Source organism: Bactrocera oleae, chromosome 2, assembly GCF_042242935.1.
Source record: "Bactrocera oleae isolate idBacOlea1 chromosome 2, idBacOlea1, whole genome shotgun sequence".
NCBI classification, from domain to species: domain Eukaryota; kingdom Metazoa; phylum Arthropoda; class Insecta; order Diptera; family Tephritidae; genus Bactrocera; species Bactrocera oleae.
The window spans coordinates 44,292,603-44,313,493 of record NC_091536.1 but is presented as its reverse complement, the minus strand read 5'-3'; the positions used below and the strand labels follow the sequence as shown (position 1 = coordinate 44,313,493).

Here is a 20,891-nt window from a genome sequence, read left to right as displayed (position 1 = left end):
CAAGAAAAACTGCTATCTTATTGAAATAAATCTCACCAATTGGACAATGTGGCTCTAAAAGTTATGATCACTATTGCCACTATTTATGGACGGTATACCTTAAAAAGCAGTATTTGCACAAAGTTTTATTCTGACACCTTCATTGGTACTTTGTAGGGTTGTAGACCAATTACATTCATTTTAATTTTCGTCTGCAAATCATTATTGCCATCTTTTCTGTAAAATTTCTGTTTTTGACGCACTTTAAGCAGGCTTCAAATTAACTTTTGTTTGGGCGGTAGACATTGGTATTATTCGAATTTAACCATTTTAAAACTGTATAAAAACGTACCGGATAACACCTACTATTTAAACATTTTAAATCACAGATTCCCTTCTTAGTTATAGATTTTTATAGTTTTCCCCTTTGCGGCATTTTATGGACATATGGTCCGATTTCACCCATATGCAATACGCATCTCTTGATATTGTGTCATTTTATAGTCTTTTGATTAACGACATTTTGTGAGCAGGGCAATCGCCCGATTTTGGATAATATATTCCATTTGCAATACCAATTTTCCCTGTGTGCCAAGGAACAAATGTACCCATCAAGATATCTCAATTTATCGCTTGCATGGTCGGCAAAAATCCCCGCAGAGCCCTCTCGGAGGATGCCGGCTGGTAATAGATACCACAGTTTCACGACGTAAGCAGGGACGGGCGGTAAAAGTCCGCCCTGTCGTAGTTGTGAGAAATCTAGCTAAGGTCAGACTTCTTACCTGGGTGTTCGATTCTTCTCAATAGCACAGCATACAGTTTACTATGGTCGGGGGAGCAAAAAAGGGCTGGATCAAGGGTCATGCGACTCGTGCCGAGGATCAACCAGACTGGGAGCCCTAGGAATCTATTGACTGCGCGGAGCAGTCATAACAAACTTTAAGCTTGAACCACCAGTAATGGCTGCGAAGCGATTGAGGTTAGCTGAAGAGGCCAAGCCGTCAGCCAAGAGACCAAAGACAAATTGTGTAACTCCCGCAAAATCGTTTGCCGATGTGGCCCGAAACGGAATTATTATTGGTGTGCTGGATAAAGGAGCTCCCGAAGGAAGAATCCTTAGAGCCCAATGAAAATGGGTGCGATCTGCACTGACAAACGTGGCGCTGGAGGTCCTACTAAACAATCCGAGTTCGCCACAATCATGCACAGATGCCGGCTGGAACCGGGGTCAGATCAATATGATTGCTTGCGACGACGGGAGATCGGTCGCACTCTACAAAGCTGCTATAGCCAAGGTAGGGGAGGCATATCCCTAAGCTAAATTGGTAGTAGTTGATAAAAAGGACTTCTTGTCCAAATCAAGGGCAAGGGTCTGGTTACCGGCTACACAATCGCAGGCGGACCAGATTATGTAGCTCATAAGAGCCTGCAATCCTAATCTACCTACAGAAGGGTGGAAATTTGTCAAGGATTTCGAGGACCCCGTAGGAGTATCTGGCGTGGAGACCAAGGCCACGATGCAGATTCTGCTGTTACTAATAAAGGAGTCAATCGAACCGTGGCGGGGAGATTAATTATGGATTCATAAAGGTGAGAATCACGACTTACAAGTCGGATACCGATGCTGCAGACCACCTAGCATCGGAAAACGAGATGAGCGAAGTCGAAGATCCAATGGAGTCCTCGGGTGATATTGAAAGTTTAGAGCAAGGAGAGTGTTCTGAGCTTGCTGACGGACTCTCAAACCTTAATACTGAGAAAGAGCTCTTAAGTGACTCTCAGGAAGATGTAGATAAAATAGCTTTTAATGCGTTTTCTACAAATTAATCTCCATCACAGCAAACTATCTTCAGTAGCCGTAGTTAACCGCGTGGCAATAGAAAAACCTGAGTTTGACCTCATTCAGTAGCCACGGGTTAATGGAGGGCGTATTTGCTGATTCAGGACACCGAAATATATATGTGCCTAATTGTGAAGGTAAAGTCATAGCATGTATAAAGGTAAAGAAAAACCTTAACGTTTCTATGTTACATCGTTTTAGGGCACAATAGACCATAGGTCGCGGTGCATACCTCAATCACTATCTATGTTACATCGTTATAGCAACCATGGCACAGCAGCAATAAGCTGGGAAACTGGCGCAAGTAGTTACCGTCTGGTGTTAAGTTATATGCCATACGAGGAGAAGCATGTGCCACATCTGCTGGTAAAAAAGTTGGTACGGGATAGCGTGACATCCGAGTGCATGACTATTCTTGGATGTGACTCAAACGCGCACAATAAAATCTGAAGAAGCACAGATGTCAATGACAGAGTGAGTGTGTTTAATTGCTTATTAGGCACTAAGTTTATGTTGTGTAACAATTGTATTCTGCCAACGTTTATCACAAGAAACCGACAAGAAGTATTGGATATAATACTTGTGTCGGAAGAACTGCTCAATAGAGTAACCCAATGAAAAGTTTTTGAAGAACACTACTTTTCGGATTACCGATATACTGAATGTATTATTGAGGAAAGGGCAGATAGAGTCAACAACTTCAGGAATGATAGGAAAACGAACTGGCTGGTGCACATGCAAGAGCTGGAGAAACGTATTCCTATGATTCCGCCATTTCATCCCAATAACAAGAAGGATCTCGACATCCTCATTAAACGATTTACGGATTCTTACCGGCAGGCAAGGCAAGGTGGCTAGTCCAATAACACAAAGTAGGGGTAGAATTAGGCCCCCATGGTAGTCTCCCGAACTTAAAAAATTACAGAAAGACTTCAGAAGCAGTTAAATTTAGCTAAGCCATCCCAAAGCGAGGAAGATAGGGATAATTATTACAACTCCGTAAGTTCATACAAAAAGGAGGTTAGGAGAGCAAAAATAAATTATTGGAAAATGGCACCATCGGTACATAGCATTGGATATCTTCAGAAGCCAGGTCACAGCTTGTTGATATCCAGTGAAGAGGGCCTACTAATGGATATCCACTTCCCAGGTAACTCTGAAAACCATACAGTGGAGTATACACAAGACACTGAAGCAGATATAGAATGCACTCCTATAGATATAGTATTAGATGGAAAGCTTCAAGCCCTTCAAGTCGCCAGGACCAGACGGTTTGTTCCTATCTCAATTACAGCAGTCGCAGAATTACACGAGTAGGTCAATAATTTCAACGCTGGGAACATCAATGATGTGCAGATCTGTCCAAAGAGGTACACCTCAAGGAGACGTGTTATCCTCACTTCTCTGGATCCTAACAATGAATAAATTCTATGGATCTAGAAAAGAACGGAGTACATAGTGTGGCCTACCCTGACGATGTGGCAGTTAGAGGTAAACTCCCCAACACTCTTGTCAACCTACAACTAACTAAGCAAACAATTTTAGACGTTATAAATCGTTGGGCCGTATCGTGCGGACTAAACTTAAATGCTAGTAAGACGGAACTAGTACTGTTCACTAGGAAACACAATACTCCAGAAGTTACGGCGCCAGTATTAAATGGTAGCAGACTAACAATTAAAGATAAGGCAAGCTACTTAAGACTAATCTTAGACAGGAAGTTTTCAAAGAAATCAAACTTAGATGCTAGGGCGAAGAAAGCAACTACAGCACTTTACACCTACAAAAGGATGATGGGTTCCAAATAGGGGCTAATGCCTCGAGTAGCTCATTGGCTCTACACAGTAGTTGTAAAACCGATCATGACATAAGATATATTGGTATGGTGGCAAATAATGGAGAAGACATACGCGGTGAGGCGTATGGAAAGCATACAAAGAGCAGCCAATATACACATCAGTGGAGCTCTTAGAACAACGCCAAGTCAGGCACTAAACTTCATTTTACATTTACTGTCAACAGACTTGTTATGTAAGCACGTGGCAGCGAAAGAAGCTTTGAGGCTGAGGGAATCCTCCCAATTAGTCGCCTGGAATAATGGGCATTCTATGATATTCAGTAAGTTCCCGTCTCTGCCCACTACCACGAACTTTCGAAATCCAATAGAATTGGAACTAAATTCGGTCACCAATATTGGCTTTCCTACCAGAGAAGAGTACCAGACCACAGCAATCAAAGTAAGCCTTGTTATTCTGACAAAAAGTGTGCTCACAACAAGGAGTATATTTATATATACGGATAGCCAAGCGACTTTGAAATCACTAAAGTCTCCTATAGTTTTGTGAAAGATAGTGCAATAATGTCTTGATATCTAAGAGGATCTAACATCCTACTTCACGGTAAAGCTGCAATGGGTTCCAGGGCATAGGAATATCCCTGGTAATTGCGAAGCAGATGAACTAACCAGCGCAGGTACCACTCTATAATTAATCTCTGAAAGAGAGGGAATTTTAATGTCTCTGGCCACTTGTAAACATTTACTCTGCGCACATGTTATAAACCTAGCTGAGTCTCGGTGAAGTCAGTCCCTGACTTGCTCAACTAACAAGCAAACGTGGCAGGAATGGAACATGAGCCGCACAAAATAAATACTAAATTTCAAAAGAAATGACATAAGAACTCTGGTAGCTGGATACTGTCTAATTGGTAGACATGCCAGCAGACTAGGTGCACCTTACAATGACTATTCTAGAAGCTGTCAGGTAGAAGAAGAGGAGACCTTAAAACATCTTCGGTCGAGGGTTCCTGGACGGCGTCTCGAAAGTTGCTCACATAAAACTATTTATACTGATGAACTTCATCAGAAGTACAGGTTGGTTCAGAGAGGAAGCAATATCACAGTGGGACTCCTATAGGCTTAAGTGCGTCGTCAGACAGCCACTCTACCTACCTATCGCTTGCATAGACGGACAGACAGTTACCCAGAATTCAACTTGTTTCGTCATAATCACTTACAAGTATATATCAATAGATAATAACCCTATATCTATCTGGATTAGTTTTAGGTAGTACAATAAAAACAACCGACAGGTAAACAAAACTAGTATACTCTGTGTAACATGTTGCGGCAGTGTAAAAGCATAATAAATTATTATTTACTATCTATGTCTTATATATAAAATTCTCGTGTCCTTCGAAACGGCTGGACCGATTTAGATACAACTTGGTGTGCTTATCGGGTAGATCTGAGAATCGGCCGACATATATCTTTCATACCCCTTAATGTTATTATTATATTTTTTTTTTACAGAATTTTTTGATTCAACATTGAATAAAAATAGTTCAAAATAACTAAAAAACACGCTTTAAGAGCACTTCAACATAAAAAGTGAAAACTAATTCCTTATATAAACTGACAGAAACATTGACATACAAATACTTTTTAGTTTGAAGTGCAGAAGCTTGAAGAAGCAAGTTTTTTAGATTTTTTTAAACTATATTTACTTTTCACATTTTAGGTTATTGTGCTCTAAAAAGAAGTTTAGCATTTTAAACCATATTTATTATTTAGCCACACGTGGTGGCTTTTAGCTGCATAGTTTCATAGAGGTTGTACGATTTCGCCTATTTACACAGTGTGTTATAGTAATGGCTGGGTTACCTCACATACCAAATTTGGTTGAAATGAGTTTGATAGTTCCTGAGATTACAGATAAGATTTACAAGATTTTTCTTCCTATTAAGCTCTTCCCTACCATCTTGTTTGTGAAATTTAATGCTTATGGCGCTTTTATTTAGTGAGTTATTGCACTTTTGGTAGTTTTCAACATAACAGTTATATGAGGAGTGGGCGTGGTCATTATCTGATTTTACCCATTTTCATAGTGTATGCTTAAAAAAACTTCCTCCCAGCAAAATTAGTTGAGCTAGCTGTCTTGGCCAATTTCAGCCAACAGGTGTCCCTTCTTACCGCGATCGTCTGTACCAAATTACAGTTCGCTATCATAATTTAGTGCTTAGTTATGGTACTTTATAGATTTTCTTTTAATGTCGTTTTGTGGGCGTGGCAGTGGTACGATTACGCCCATATGCAATACGGGAATTTCTTGGGTGTCAAGGAACATACATATGTAGCAAGTTTCATCAAGATGTCTCAATTTATACTGAAGTTATCGCTTGCACAGAAAAAGATTACAAACATACAGGTGAAGCTAATAAATAAAAGCTTTATAAAAATACATACAATTATAAATTTTGACCCTTATACGTTCAACCCCTGATTTCTAATCGAGATTTTTATATTATTCTGATTCACATTCACAGATCTACAAGATGGCAATCGAAAATTATAATTGTAGTATGTGTAATTTTCATTTATAATTCTATCAACCAATCAGTTATCCCCGTCAGGTGTCTCCCGTTATCACTCCTCATAGCACAAACAGTCACCCAGATTCTTCCCTTCCGTACTTACCGTCCGTATCAAACCAAAATTCTCTTTTATTTTCATTCCACCAATATTGCCATTGTTCTATTTCTATTCACGACTTTTCACACATTTAGTTATAATTTTTTATAATGTAAAAGTTCTAACTAAAATCCAACTACTAACAAGTAAGGAAGGGCTAAGTTCGGATGTAACCGAACATTTTATACTCTCGCAAAGTCAAATGGTATACTCGTTTGAGATTTCTTTGTGGATTGACTGATATTTTCGGTAGAAGGTCAACTATAGGCACAGGGGTCCACATATTTAGTACTTAGGGGTTTGAACAGTTTTGGTTCGATTTAGACAATTTTTGGCCGCAAGATGGCATACTTTAATTGCATTATTCACGCAAAGTTTTACCCCGATATAATCATTGTTACCTGATTTGCATAGTGGAAAGTGAAAGAATCAGATGGAATTGAAAATGGTGTTACATGGGAAGTAAGCGTGGTTGTAGTCCGATTTCGCCCATTTTCGCACTATGACATAGAAACATAAAAAGAGCGTTATGCACCGAATTTGGTTGAAATCGGTTGAGCAGTTCTCAAGATATGGGTTTTCACCTAAAAGTGGGCTGTGCCACGCCCACTGACTAATTTTGAACGCGGTTCCTATAAACCCAATTTATACCATCTCAGAGATAAAATTTAATGTCTCTAGCGTGTTTAGCGCTTGATTTATCGCGCTTTTAGTAGGTTTTAACAGTACCGTTATATGGGGAGTGGGCGGAGTTGCCACCCGATTTCAACTATTTTCACACCGTCAATAGAAGTGCTAAAAACATTTGCTTCCAGTGAATTTTGTTATTATAGCATTAGCGGTTTAGGAGATATGCACATTAAACCTATTAGAGGCGGGACCACGCCCATTTTTTAAAAAAAATTTTAACTGCAGATGCTCCTCCCTAATGTTATCCTATGTACCAAATAACAGTCTTGTATCTTATTGCGGAGCTTAGTTATGGCAAGTTATTTGTTTTTGATTAATGGCGTTTTGTGGGCGTGACAGTGGTCCGATTACGCCCATCTGCAATACCAACCGTCTCACGGTACCATGAAACATGTCTACCAAGTTTCGGACAGACGGACGGACGGACAGACAGTCACCCGGATTTCAACTCGTCTCTTCATCCTGATCATTTATATATATATTACCCTATATCTAACTCGATTAATTTTAGGTGATACAAACAACCGTTAGGTGAACAAAACTATTATACTCTGTAGCAACAGGTTGCGAGAGTATAAAAATAGTTAACCTATTTATAAATAAGTGTATTCGACTGTGATTTTGAGTTATTTTAAGAATATTTCAAATATATTTAAGTTCAATTTTTCATTCTACTAAATATCGAGATTGGCAACCCTGCTTTGCAGAAGATTGCTCTCTCACTCTCAGCTCACTCGTTTCTACGAAAAAAATCCAATTTTCGTATATATTCTACCGTACGGTCTGTTGAAGCGAACGGTAGAAGCGGTGGTGACTGTTCAATTACATTGCGCTCTCATAAGATTGGTCGTATCAGCTGATTTGATTCACGGTTTTGCGTCGGTGACTGTTTGTGCTATCGATCAGCAAACATCACGGAGTAGAGATGAAACGAAGTGGGGTTTCTATTTCTCAATTTTTTACAGTTTTTTGTTTTATTTGTATCTCGATTATAGCAGTGGTTGTTGCACCTATCATTTTATTGTTCAGTGCAACTCTCAAGATGATTTTATTCTCATAATGAATTTAACATTATTTCTTTTTGCATCTCGATAACGGCCAACGAATATTTTCTAATATTACCACGCTATTTGATATAGGCTTAATCTAAATAAAAAAATGGATGCCCCGCAAGCAAAGCATATTCAAATCAAATAATTTAGACCGTGAATATACAGCCATCCAAGGCAGACTAAGTGCATTTTTGCGACTGTTGTTGGTTAATGTCGCTTTACCATTATCAGTTCAAGGTATACGTAAAGTAAATCGAAAACAGAATCGAACGTTTAAAGATACATGCCTTGGCATCCTTCATCATTGGGACAGTATGCTTACTAAAGCAGCATTAAACTGCACAAAAACACAAATTCGTCTACTATTTGCTATAGTACGGATCACATTGTTTCGATGACTGATTCGTATAATGTGCAACGGACTACCGATATCATCCAGTGACGCAATATACAATGGATCATTGACCAATCAAACCAATCAGTCATATCAGTATGAGTTCACCAAATCGAAGTGCATCTGAGTTAACACAGATGTGAATAGTGAACTGCATTATGATACTGTCGAAATGGCAGCGACTATTTTTCGCAATGTTCCACCAGACCAGTATCTATTAAATGAAGGGCTAATATACATACATATGTATGTATGCGCAGATGTTCTTTAGCATGCGTGTTAAGGAGAATTAGAATAACAAATAATGAGGAAAAAATTTAAATTAAATTAAAATAAATTTATTAAAAAAGGTTTTTAAAAATTTAAATATAAATAAAACAACATAAGTGATAGGATTTGAACTCGGGCAATATATTTTATGTAAATTTGCAATAACGATCTGTGCTATGCAAGGACCACCACAAAATATTGGTCTAATGTGTGAGCATTATCATTTTTTACTTGTTTCAAATAATCAATTTGTATGTGAATATTTTCCTTCATTCACATTTTCAATATACATATATTGGCATATATGTACACATGTATGTACATTAGACTGCTTTTTTTTTTTAACTATAAAAGAAATACCAAAAAAAAAATTCCCTAAAAATTTGGGACTTTAATTTTAATATTAAGTACTAGACCTAGACCTGTAAAGATTTCCCATATAAAATACACGTAAAATTTGTTTTTTTTTTTTAATTTTATAACTCAGCGGCAGTTGTTGGGATTATCTCATCCGTCATTAGGTATTCCTCAGAATTGAACGCTCTACAAAAGTCTCCATTGCGGTAAAGTTATAACTTGCACCTGCGGGGTAGTACGGGCCCCCAAACCTATTTTTTTCATGAAATTCGCGTTTTTTTGGAATTATCTCGTAAACAACACTAGATACAGAAAAATTCCATACCACTTCAACTTAAAATCTCTGTGTCTCAAAGAGTATTATTATTATCGATTTGGTGCCGAAGACTTTTTTGTAGGAAATTAAATTTGAACAATTTTTCTGTATCTAGTGTTGTTTGTCCTATTATATATTTTGAAGGTTTATTGTAAATTACAATAATTATTGTATGATTTTTTGGTAATATGCAAATGTTAATCAGCATGCGCTTAATTCATTTAAGAACATTCTTTGTGTTTATTTATAGCCTTTTCTCCGTTTCGATCATTGCGTGGTGTATTTCAAAAGAGTCGAAGTTGTATTTTCGATGTAACATTTGCGGCTTCTCTATTTATCAACATTCTCTGCTAAAGGATGAACAAAAACCAATTTACGAATTTGTGGGCAGTTTCGGCAGGGCGAGGGGGATCATTATTAATATTTTTAAGGTATTGCATAGCTTCTATGTGCAAATTTTTTCATTCTTTTAGGCATATTTTCGTATATCTCACGCTGAACAAATCAGTTGAAGAGACAGCAAGGGTGATTCAAAAATAATAATATTTAAGATACAATTTTTTTAATGGCAAATACAAATATGGAATTTAATAAAAGTTTAATTAATAAAATTAAATTATTCAATATTCGGAGTCATAATATTTGTAACATTATTATTATTTTCATAAATAGCTACCCCACGCTTTGGAACAGTATCTCGTTTAAATTGAACAATACAATTGAAATTATGTATTTTAATCAAGTTATCAATGGTAATAAATTTCCAATTATCTTGGCTGGCGATTTCATATCCTCTTCGCTGATGAAAGCAGAGCGATTGACAACTTTTCTTTCGGAAAAAATTAATTAAAAAATGAATAATGATCCACAAGAATCGACAACAAAAGATGGGATCACTATTGACGCGGTATTTTCCAGATATTTAGAGGATATCAACTCTGTTGCAATGTTTCTTATATCAGTTACCATAAACCTATAGATTCAATGATCAAACATCCTGAATAAACTTCATGTATTGTAAGATAATAAAAATATTTTAAACAATATTAACTTCTCATTTATTCAATAAAAGAAAACAATTTGTTTTCTTATCGGTCACCACACTCAAAAAGTGTACCTTGAATTAATATCAAAGAAAAGACAAAAACTGTATAAAAAAAAAAATATTTATAATTGCAAAAGTTGATAAAAAATGCTATGCAATAGCTTTACACCATGTTTTTCCCACGGACAACTTTATGTAGCATGTTCTGGCGTGGGAAAACCATCTAGTTGGTTTGTATTCGCTAAAGACGGACTGACCCAAAAAATTTTATACACCATTGCTTTAAGATAGTAATTTTTGTTTATTTTTAATTAGTAGTAGAAATATGAAATATGAATAAATAGCTATAAATAATTGTAATTTAATATATATTTGTTACTTTAGGTTAGATTAGGTTAATCTGGAGGGCTTGTGAGCTACGTATAGACCAGTTTAAGTCCTTAACGATGCCAGATGGAGTGCCGTTACTTAGTTTAAGAGAAGTAGTTATCTTTCTTTCCTGCGCTTGACGGGAATTTAAGTAGATTCGGCGGCCTCACTATCGACACCTTCTTCAGTGTTTCGTACTGTGAGGTTTGAAGCGTTGTCTTGCAAAGACAAGTCCACAAGAGATACTCCATTGTTTCTCTGGTGTCCTACTCTTTACATTTCCTGCAGTCATCTCGATCTGTCAGCCACCTTCTGCAGACGTGTGCCGCCACCAAACTGTGGCCAGTGAGTATTCAAATCATGTTTCTACAGTCTCTTCTACCAAGAGTGATCAGGAACTTGGTGCATTTTTGATCTACCGCTTTGCACATTACCTTTGCAGTTTTGCATTCTGATAGATCATTCCATCGAATTTTAATCTTCCTTGACATGCTCTTGTTCAGATCGTCATGAAAGACAATACATGGGCTAACCAATTTCGGTCACGTTGTCGGATGACAGCCCTACACCACTCTTGGCAATCTCGTCCATTATGTCATTGCCATCGATGCCTTTGTGGTCTGGCACCCGCCGCTGTTGCCCTGCTTCTCAAAAATACTTCTGGTCGATATGCAATACGTCGTTACTGCCTTGATTGCTGCTTGGCTCTCTACGTAGATGTTGACTCTGGAGTTGCCTGCTGATGCATTAGAGGCTAGTTCTGCGTCTTTCCCAATAGCAAATACCTCTGCTGAAATATACTGTCCGTCCTTCATTTTCCAGCCATCCGTATAAATGTTTAATGTGTTGCACGCATCTAACACACCTTTGGTTCTATATGTAAATTCTCCTGCAGCCAATTGTACTCTCCACCGATTTTCCTGCGGCGTTTTATAATTTATAATTGGCCATACTACTGTACCGTAGAACAGAATTGGTCTTACAATAGCTGTGTAATACCAGTGCATGATAAAAGGAGAAAGCCCCCAGGTTGTGACAAATATCTACCTACATGCATATAATGTATTGCTTCCTTCCTCACTCTTTCTTCCACATTGTGCTTCCACAGCAGTTTACTGTCCAAGACTAACCCAAGTTACTTGGTGCGCTCCTTGAGGGCGAGTTGCGTCCCATTTATCGAGGGAAGCCCCCATTCTTGTGAGCACAAGCAAATTCGTTTTCTCCAGATTCAACCGCAGACCAATTCTGGACTGTATTGACAATCTTGGTCATAATACTGCTTATGGTGTGTAGACATCTTCCCGTTATTAAGATGGCAATGTTGTTTGCATATGTCACTATCTTAGAGGTTTTGATGTTCAAGTTTCTTAGCAGTTTATTCACCATTCATGTTCATATGAGCGGAGATAGCATCCACCTTGCGTAGTGCCCCTACAGACTTTCTTGGTCTTTCTTATGTCGTTCCATTCTGATTTTATCTTTCTCTAATTCAAGAGGCTTTTGATCCAACGCTGTATAGCAGGATCAATACCTGTTGACTGGATACTATTCAGAATAGATTCAGTAGAAACGTTGTTAAATGTCCAGGAGCGTATTCCTTATACTCAAGCGCTCTTTCGATTCTAAATACCAGTTTATTGAGTGCAGTCACTACTGATCTGCCATTTGTGTATGCGTGCTGCGCCTTGGACAAGCTTCCAGGGGGCGCTGCGGCCCTGATGTGCACGTTCAAGATTTTTTCTAGTGTTTTCAGCAGGAAGGAAGTTAAGATTATAGCAATGGCACGGATAAATAAGGGGCACTCTGCTGCATGGCTGGAATGACTCCGTCTGTACGTGGAGATTTGTATGGGTCGAAGAGCGGATAACCATTCTATTTTATTCTCCGTAATGATGTATTTTGGAAAGTTAACAGAAGTATTCACGCAAAGTTTTACCCCGATATAATCATTGTTGCTTGATATGCATAATGGAAAGTGAAAGAATCATATGGTATTGAAAATGGTGTTATATGGGAAATAGGCGTGGTTGTAGTCCGATTTCGCACTGTGACATAGAAATATAAAAAGAACGTTACACACCGAATTTGGTTGAAATCGGTTAAGCAGATCCCAAGATATGGGTTTTCACCTAAAAGTGAGCGGTGCCACGCCCACTGTCTAATTTTGAGCGCGGTTCCTATAAAGTTATCTCATACCCTCCCAGAGATAAAATTTAATGTCTCTGGCGTGTTCCGTGCTTGATTTATCGCGCTTTTAGTAGTTTTTAACAGTACAGTTATATGGGGAGTGGGCGGAGTCGCCTTTCAACTATTTCCACACTGTAGGTAGAGGTTCTAAAAACATCTGCTTCCAGTGAACTTTTTTATTATAGCTTTAGAGGTTTAGGAGATATGCACATTAAACCTATTTGGGGCAGGACCACGCCCACTTATTAAAAAATTTAACCGCAGATGCCCCTTCCTAGTGTGATCCTGTGTACCAAATAACAGTCTTGTATCTTATTGCGGAGCTTAGTTATGGCAATTTATTTGTTTTAGATTAATGGCGTTTTGTGGGCGTGGCAGTGGTCCGATTACGCCCATCTGCAATACCAACCGTCTCCCGGTACCAAGAAACATGTCTACCAAGTTTCATAAAGATATCTCAATTTTTACTCAAGTTAGAGCTTGTACGGACGGACGGACAGACAGTCCCATCCTGATCATTTATATAAATATATATAACCCTATATCTAACTCGATTAGTTTTAGGTGATACAAACAACCGTTAGGTGAACAAAACTATTATACTCTGTAGCAACAGGTTGCGAGAGTACAAAAATATATTTGAAATAATGATGTGGCAGTGCACCCCCTGACCTCTCCTTGCTTGCGATCGTTCAACTTGCTTCGTTCTAGCTGTTCTCGTAAAAAGCAAAAAGTGTAGTCAAAAGTAATTGGTTGTGCGGGTCAAGGAGACCCCAGCATCAGCGTACGTGTACACTTATGAATGTATGTGTGATTTTCACATTTGGGAATATGCAATAAATCCAAACATATGAACATACTTTCCTGACATATTCTAATTATTTCAGTGAGTAAAATATGCTATTTAAGTAACTGAATTGAGATTCGCTAAAATATAATATCAAATAATAAAATAAAAGAAAACAAAATTTAAGTTTTACGAGTTTCAGGATTCGAACGTAAATGCCCGTATTCGGATTGATCTTAGCTCCTTCATGCTTACGACCTGAGCCACCGCAAAAGTGGGAAAGCGATCGCTTAGCCATTTTTTTTTTTTTTGATATCCTGTGCTATTAGATATTGTTCATGCAACGCACAAAAATGTGTTGAAGAATTTATCTATTAATTACTTATTTTGTTGTAAAATCAGCTGCTTTAACCAATAATCCTATTATATATTTTGAAGGTTTATTTTAAATTACAAAAATTATGATTTTTTGGTAATATGCAAATGTAAATCAGCATGAGCTTAATTCATTTAAGAATATTCTTTGTGTCTATTTGTAGCCTTTTCCCCGTTTCGATCGTTGCGTGGTGTATTTCAAAAGAGTCGAGTTCCCTCTTGTGAAAAGTTCAAATTAGTACTTCTTAACATTTGCACATTCTCTATTTATTAACATTCTCTGCTTGAAGCATACGAATTCGCATGTTCACTGTCAGCTGCACTTTTTCAACATTACGCCACAGTCGAGAAGATTTTAAGCAAGCGTTGATAACATCAGCGTTAATTTTTGTTAATCATTGCACTTTTGTTAAGCATTGGAAGTTGCGAGTAACAGTCGCGGCCCACTCGACAGTATCATACTGCGCTTCTCGATTTCTATATTGATTAAATCAGATGCATCAGATTTGGTGAACTAATACCGGAATGGGTCATTGGTAAATTCGCAACGGCATTGCGTTACTGAATGTTATGGTTGGATCGTTGCTCTTTGTACGATGATATAAGTCTTCGAATCTTTATGGTTCCGACAACATTTGTGCTCGGATCTGGTCACACATGTCATCAGTACTAAATAGTAGACAAATTTGTGTTCCTGTGCAATTTAATGCAAGCATCTTCTAGCAATCCCAGTGCAAGACATGCATCTTTATACGTTGGATACTGTTGTTCGTTTCTTTACGAATATCTTGAAATGACAATGGTCCGGTGACATTAACCAACAACAGTCGCAGATAAAAGCAGTAAGTCTGCTTTGGATTGACTTTATATACATGACCCAATTATTACAGCGTGATTTCGTTCGTGAAAAATACACGTTGGCCGTTTTCGAAATGCAGAATTAAATGAATAACTGGTGGAAGCTGTTTATGATTTTGGAACCGAAAATACATTGGAGCTGATAAACCGGCTAATTAGGTAGTTCGTTATTTCATTATTCTAAATGCACTTCCTTTATTCACATACTTGCAAATATATTTGATGCTCTTCATCAAACTCCAGAACTCAACATTAATACTATTGCAAAGGAAACGAGAAAAAATGCAATCACTTCCTATTTCGTTGTTGTTGTTGATATTGTTGATTCAACGAATTACATAAAATTGAACTTGGAAACAAACTTTTCAAAAATTAAACATTTCTAACGCACCAAAGTAAAATGAATGATATCAAAGGTTATTTCCACTTCAATGTGTTTTTTTTTACAAACAATACTTGAAATTTAATATGTGTTAAAAATGTAATTGTAACATAATTCAGTATTCAACACGCAAAGTCCAAACACGATTAAAAGTGGCAACTACAATTCGCCGTAAATGATACACAATTATCCGATATACGTGTTTGTAACTTATACAAAACAGCGACGAAACGTACTTTTGTATACGACTGTGTTTAGTGTGATGCGCAAAGGAGAAATATCATGGACCAATGAAAACGCGCCACCGCGCTTTTAGTTGTTGTAGTCGCTAAATTTGCGCCAACGCATTTTTACCTGTGTTCCTGTTGACGTACTTCTGCACGTCTTCTTCTTTCCAATGGTATAAATTTTATCTATATACATAAGTCAACGGCAATACAGTCTAAAAGGGAACACGAACTTTTTTGCTAGCGTAATTGTCAGTGGGTCACAGCTTATTTGATACAGCAGCCGATATAAATTTCGGTACCTAATATTTTCTAAACTGAAAGGAATATTGAAAAAATGTAAACGCTATATTATAGAGTAAAGAATTCCATATATATGATGTACTTCATTTATTTAAAAAATATTTTATTTTCAAATATATGTATATAAAGTTTAAATTACTGCTAAATTTCAGGTCACAGCTTATTTGATACAGTTCAATTCATTCTAAAATAACATAAACAAATCATTTTCAATCTTAAATTCTTAATATTTTGTGTGAAAGCCTTTCGCCTTAACAAGAGCCTGGATCCTGGTTGGCACTGATTGGACCAACTTTTGTGTGGTTTCTAGGGTAATTTACTGTCATTCCTCTAGTAGCGCCTTTTTCAATTCCTCTTTGTTCGAAATTTAGTGGCTTCAAATGTTTTTATCTAATAAAGCCCACAAATTTTCAATAACATTCATATCAGGTGACTGTGCCGCGGGTGTAATCAAATGTGGACAGTTCCATATGAACCAGGATTGAACGACTGCTGATTTGTGTTTTGGGTCGTTATCTTGATAAAAGCGGAATTTTTTTTTATACCAAGATTCTCGGCACTTTGCAGCAAATTACTTCTCAGGATATTAAGGTACATATTTTTGTCCATTGTCCCTTCAATAAACTCCAAATTTCGTACACCGGCTGCGGACATACAACCCCAAACCATCACACTTCCACCGCCATGCTTTACTGTAGCTCTCAGGTTCTCCTTATTTAGCTCTCTATTCTTTTTTCGCCAAACGTAAGACATGCCGTCGGACCCAAAAATATTGAATTTTGACTCGACTGAAAATATAACCGTGTTCCAAAAATCATGGGTCTTACAAACATGTTCCTGAGCGAACTTTAGTCGACATATTTTTTTTTTTTTACTAATAAACGGTTTCTTACGAGCAACTCGGCCATTAAAATCATGTTCGCGGAGTTCGCGGCGGATAGTTTCAGCGCTACATGTTTTTCCTAATTCCTGCTGAACATCTACAACCAATTTTGGAGCCGATAGTTTGGGGTTTACCTTGATTTTTCGAACAATATAGCGTCCGTTGGAAGCACTAAAATTTTGTTTGGCGCACTTCTGCTTTTATATTCCACTCAATTTTCATGTAAATATCGCTCAATGATGTACTGTACAGTGAAGGCACTAAGGTTCACAATTTCACCAATTTTTCGAACCGCTTTACAATTTTTAAAATGGTTTATGACCAGTTCACGTTGCTCAATTGTTGTACGACGACCCATTTTTATATGAACGCACTTGCTGCCTCTATCGTTTATTATAACACACTAAAACATATTTAAAACTAATCATAAACGACGCCAATATGCATGGCAAAATAAAATATAGTTATGCGGTGCGACAATCTGGCGTATAAATATCTGTATCAAATAAGCTGTGACCTAAAATTTAGCAGTAATTTTAATTTTATATACATATATTTTAAAATAAAATATTTTTTAAATAAATGAAGTATCACATATATATGAAATTCTTTACTCTATAATAGAGCGTTTAAATTTTTTTGCTTTTAGTTTAGAAAAAATTGGGATTCGAAATTTATATCGGCTGCTGTATCAAATAAGCAGTGACCCACTGTATAGTGTAGATTAAACGAGTTTTAATTTTATTTTATTTTCAGTTCGCGATCGGCACTTTTATGAACAATTTAAAGACAGTTAATTCATTAACAAAATCAAACAAAAAATGGTTTTTACGAGGGGGTTCATCAAACAAAAAGTGGAAGGATCCTGAAAAAAAGTAAACATATATAACGATAACCGAAAAATTGTTGCTACAAGTATAAATTCACTGTAGTTGCTACCAGCAAAAGTTCGTTGCTTTGAAATTATTTTATTATTGTGACACTGTGACATTTTGCAAACATTTTAATTGCTTTTTTCTCAAAATTTCTTAACTCAACTTACACTAGAACATATTCAGTGCAATTTTGTATTTCGAAATGAACAAAATATATAAAAGATTCAAAACGCCATCAATCGAAAACCTATAAAGTGCCATAACTAAGTACTAAATTAAGATATAAACCTGTAATTTAGTACAGGGGATTGCAATAGCAGGAGGCAACTGTGATACACAAATTTTGAAAAAATTATTACTTCGCCCTCTCCACACATAACGTTTTGTTAAAAATTACTAAAAACGCGGTACATCAATAACTAAAAACGCCGGAAACATTAAATTTTACACCTAAGATGATACAAGATGGTTTTATAGGAGCCAATGTCGAACTTTTTATCGAAAATGTTGGTCAAACTTTGAACATATAAAGTTGTCCTTGGCATGCTGTACCCAAAACTAAGCCATAAACTGACAACTTTTGGCCTCGTGAGTTATTTAAGCAATATGTTTTCGCCTCGGAAATTGCCATTCAAAATGGTTGCTTCAATCGTGTTTTCCATTAAGTTTTTAATGACTAATCTTGCACCATTGCAAAGGCGTTGTGGTTCAAATTATGAATGAAAATAAGCGGAGATTCAACCTTCAGTCGTATATGGTGCAGTGGTATGCCCAGCATATCCAATGAATTCAAAAACTCAATTGGATAATTCACAACCTCGTTGGCAACACAAACAAGATCGATAGATGTGTGTGTCACCATGTCCCCTTCAGTTATTGATAGCTATCTATACATGAAAATAAACAAAGATTAATCTCTCAACGCAATCCGAGTGTACAAAATGTTTGTCAATACAAAGTGGATGTTTTGCACACGCGAGAACATGCCACATAAAGTTGTCCGTGGGAAAAGCAGAGAATGTTAAGAAGACATAATTTGAGCTTTTCACGAGAGGAAACATCGAAAAATACAACTTCGACTCTTTTGAAACACACAACGCAATGATTGAAACGCAATGAGTGGAAAGGCTATAAATAGAAACAAAAAATGTTCTTAAATGAATTAAGCGCATGCTGATAAACATTTCCATATTACCAAAAAATCATAATTTTTGTAATTTAAAATAATCCTTCAAATTATATAAGAGGATTATTGGTTAAAGCCGCAGAATTTACAACAAAATAAGTAATTAATAGATAAATTATTCAACACATTTTTGTGCGTTGCATGAACAATATGTAATAGGCAAAGGATAACAATAAAACAGTGCCTAAGCGACCGCATTCCCATTTTTGCGGTGGCTCAGATCGTAAGCATGAAGGAGCTAAGATCAATCCGAATACAGGCATTTACGTTCGAATCCTAAAACTCATGAAACTTAAATTTTATTTAATTTTTATTTTATTAATTGGAATCTTAGCATAGCTGGCTTCAATTACTCTAATAGCATATTTTACTTCCTGAGGTAATTAAACTATTTCCAGGAAATGTGTTCATATGTTTTGGTTTATTAAGTGTTCCTTTATTTATACGTATTTACAGAAATGTGAAAATCACACATACATTATTAAATGCACGTACGCTGATGCTTGCTTCTTCCGCACAAACAATGACTTTTGTCTACACTTTTTGCTTTTTGCGAGACGCACGTTGACTGATCGCAAGCAAGGAGGGGTCTGGGTCGCACTGTCACATAATTATTTCAGCTATTTTTTTTTAATCGAATTTATTAAAAAACGTGCATGAATTTTTATGTATTTATATTTGAACGTATATTATTATTATATAACAAAAAAGTCATAAATGCATCAGTATTTTTCAATACAAATTAAACAACATAATAATTACTATGTGTCCTCAGTTGAAACGCCTCTGTGCATGTTAGCAGGCAAATTAACTTCCTTCGATTAGGAAGTGTTAAATAATATATATATAGTTTTTCGCAAACGCGCGGAAGAAATCAAAAATGATAGTTTGAGTGATCCTGATTGATAACTGAACTCTTTATTTCAAATTAAAATATTAGCTTATTCAGTAATTGGTTTTATATTTGCTATTGTTTACATTTTGTGATTGGTCTTTTTATATTAATATATTTATTTTGGCATTTTGCAATTTCTTTGCCAATTAGTAATTTACCGTCTTGTTGTGTGATTGCTCTTACTTCATAATTTTAGTTATAGTCAATCGTCCTTGTTCATTACGAATTATATAATATATATTCATGATTTAATATTATCTTTATTTACTGTTTATTTCTGTAGTTAATTGTGACCTCATTCCCTAAATCTTCTTTTATTACTTGTTTCTTTTATCTAGACTTTAGCTTATTTCTCTCCCCTATTATTTTTTCATATATAACAACTCCACATAAATATGTTTTGTTAAATCTATTTTTATTTTGTCTTTCTAGCATCCTAGTTTGTGCTAATAAAAGTTTATCTGGTAAATTATCATGAGAGACCTTATTATAAAGGACTGCGAATGGTTTCTTAACAGTTACCGAATGTATAGTTTTATTGTATTGGGGAGCGGCTCTATATATTGATTCCGAAAAGCTGATTAAATTATATTATTGTTTTATACATCGTGATATTTCAATTATTGTTGAATGTACCCTCTCAATCTGACCATTTTTAGTGCTATGATTTGGGTTGCAGAAATAAATTTCAATCTGAAGCCTCTGCATCAGGGACCTAAACTTTGAATTACTATCGATACATGGAATGAATTTTTATGATTGTGCATAAAATATATCTATTTGTGTTTGTACTCCCTCCTCTTTAGGTATAGGAATCTGTCCAATAGGTATTTTTATGGTATGTCTATCATATTTATTTTTATCACAAATTTCAAAGTTTTTAATGTATTATTTAAATTGTTTATGCATTTCTGGCCAATAGTAAAAAGTTGAGATTTGTTTAATATTTTCGTGGGGAAATTTTTTGTAAATAAAAACTTGTTATTAAATGTTTCTTGTAATTTAACCTTTATTTCATATGAGTCTTTAGGTGTACAATATATTGCAATTACAAGATTTGGTTGTAAGAATTCTTTTAAAATAGTCGTTAAATTTTCCAGTGTATCATATTTAATAATATGCCTAGTTTTATTAAAATTATTAATAGATTCGT

At 36.1% G+C, this 20,891-nt stretch overlaps 1 long non-coding RNA gene across 1 annotated transcript; it reads left to right on the top strand.

The window, feature by feature from the left end:
* Positions 1 to 72: 72 nt before the first annotated feature.
* On the top strand, positions 73 to 10,053 carry LOC138858975 (uncharacterized). Its single transcript, XR_011398014.1, has 3 exons — positions 73 to 1,956; positions 2,021 to 2,293; positions 9,617 to 10,053. It is a non-coding gene; the product is annotated as an uncharacterized lncRNA (long non-coding RNA).
* The last annotated feature ends 10,838 nt before the right edge of the window (positions 10,054 to 20,891 follow it).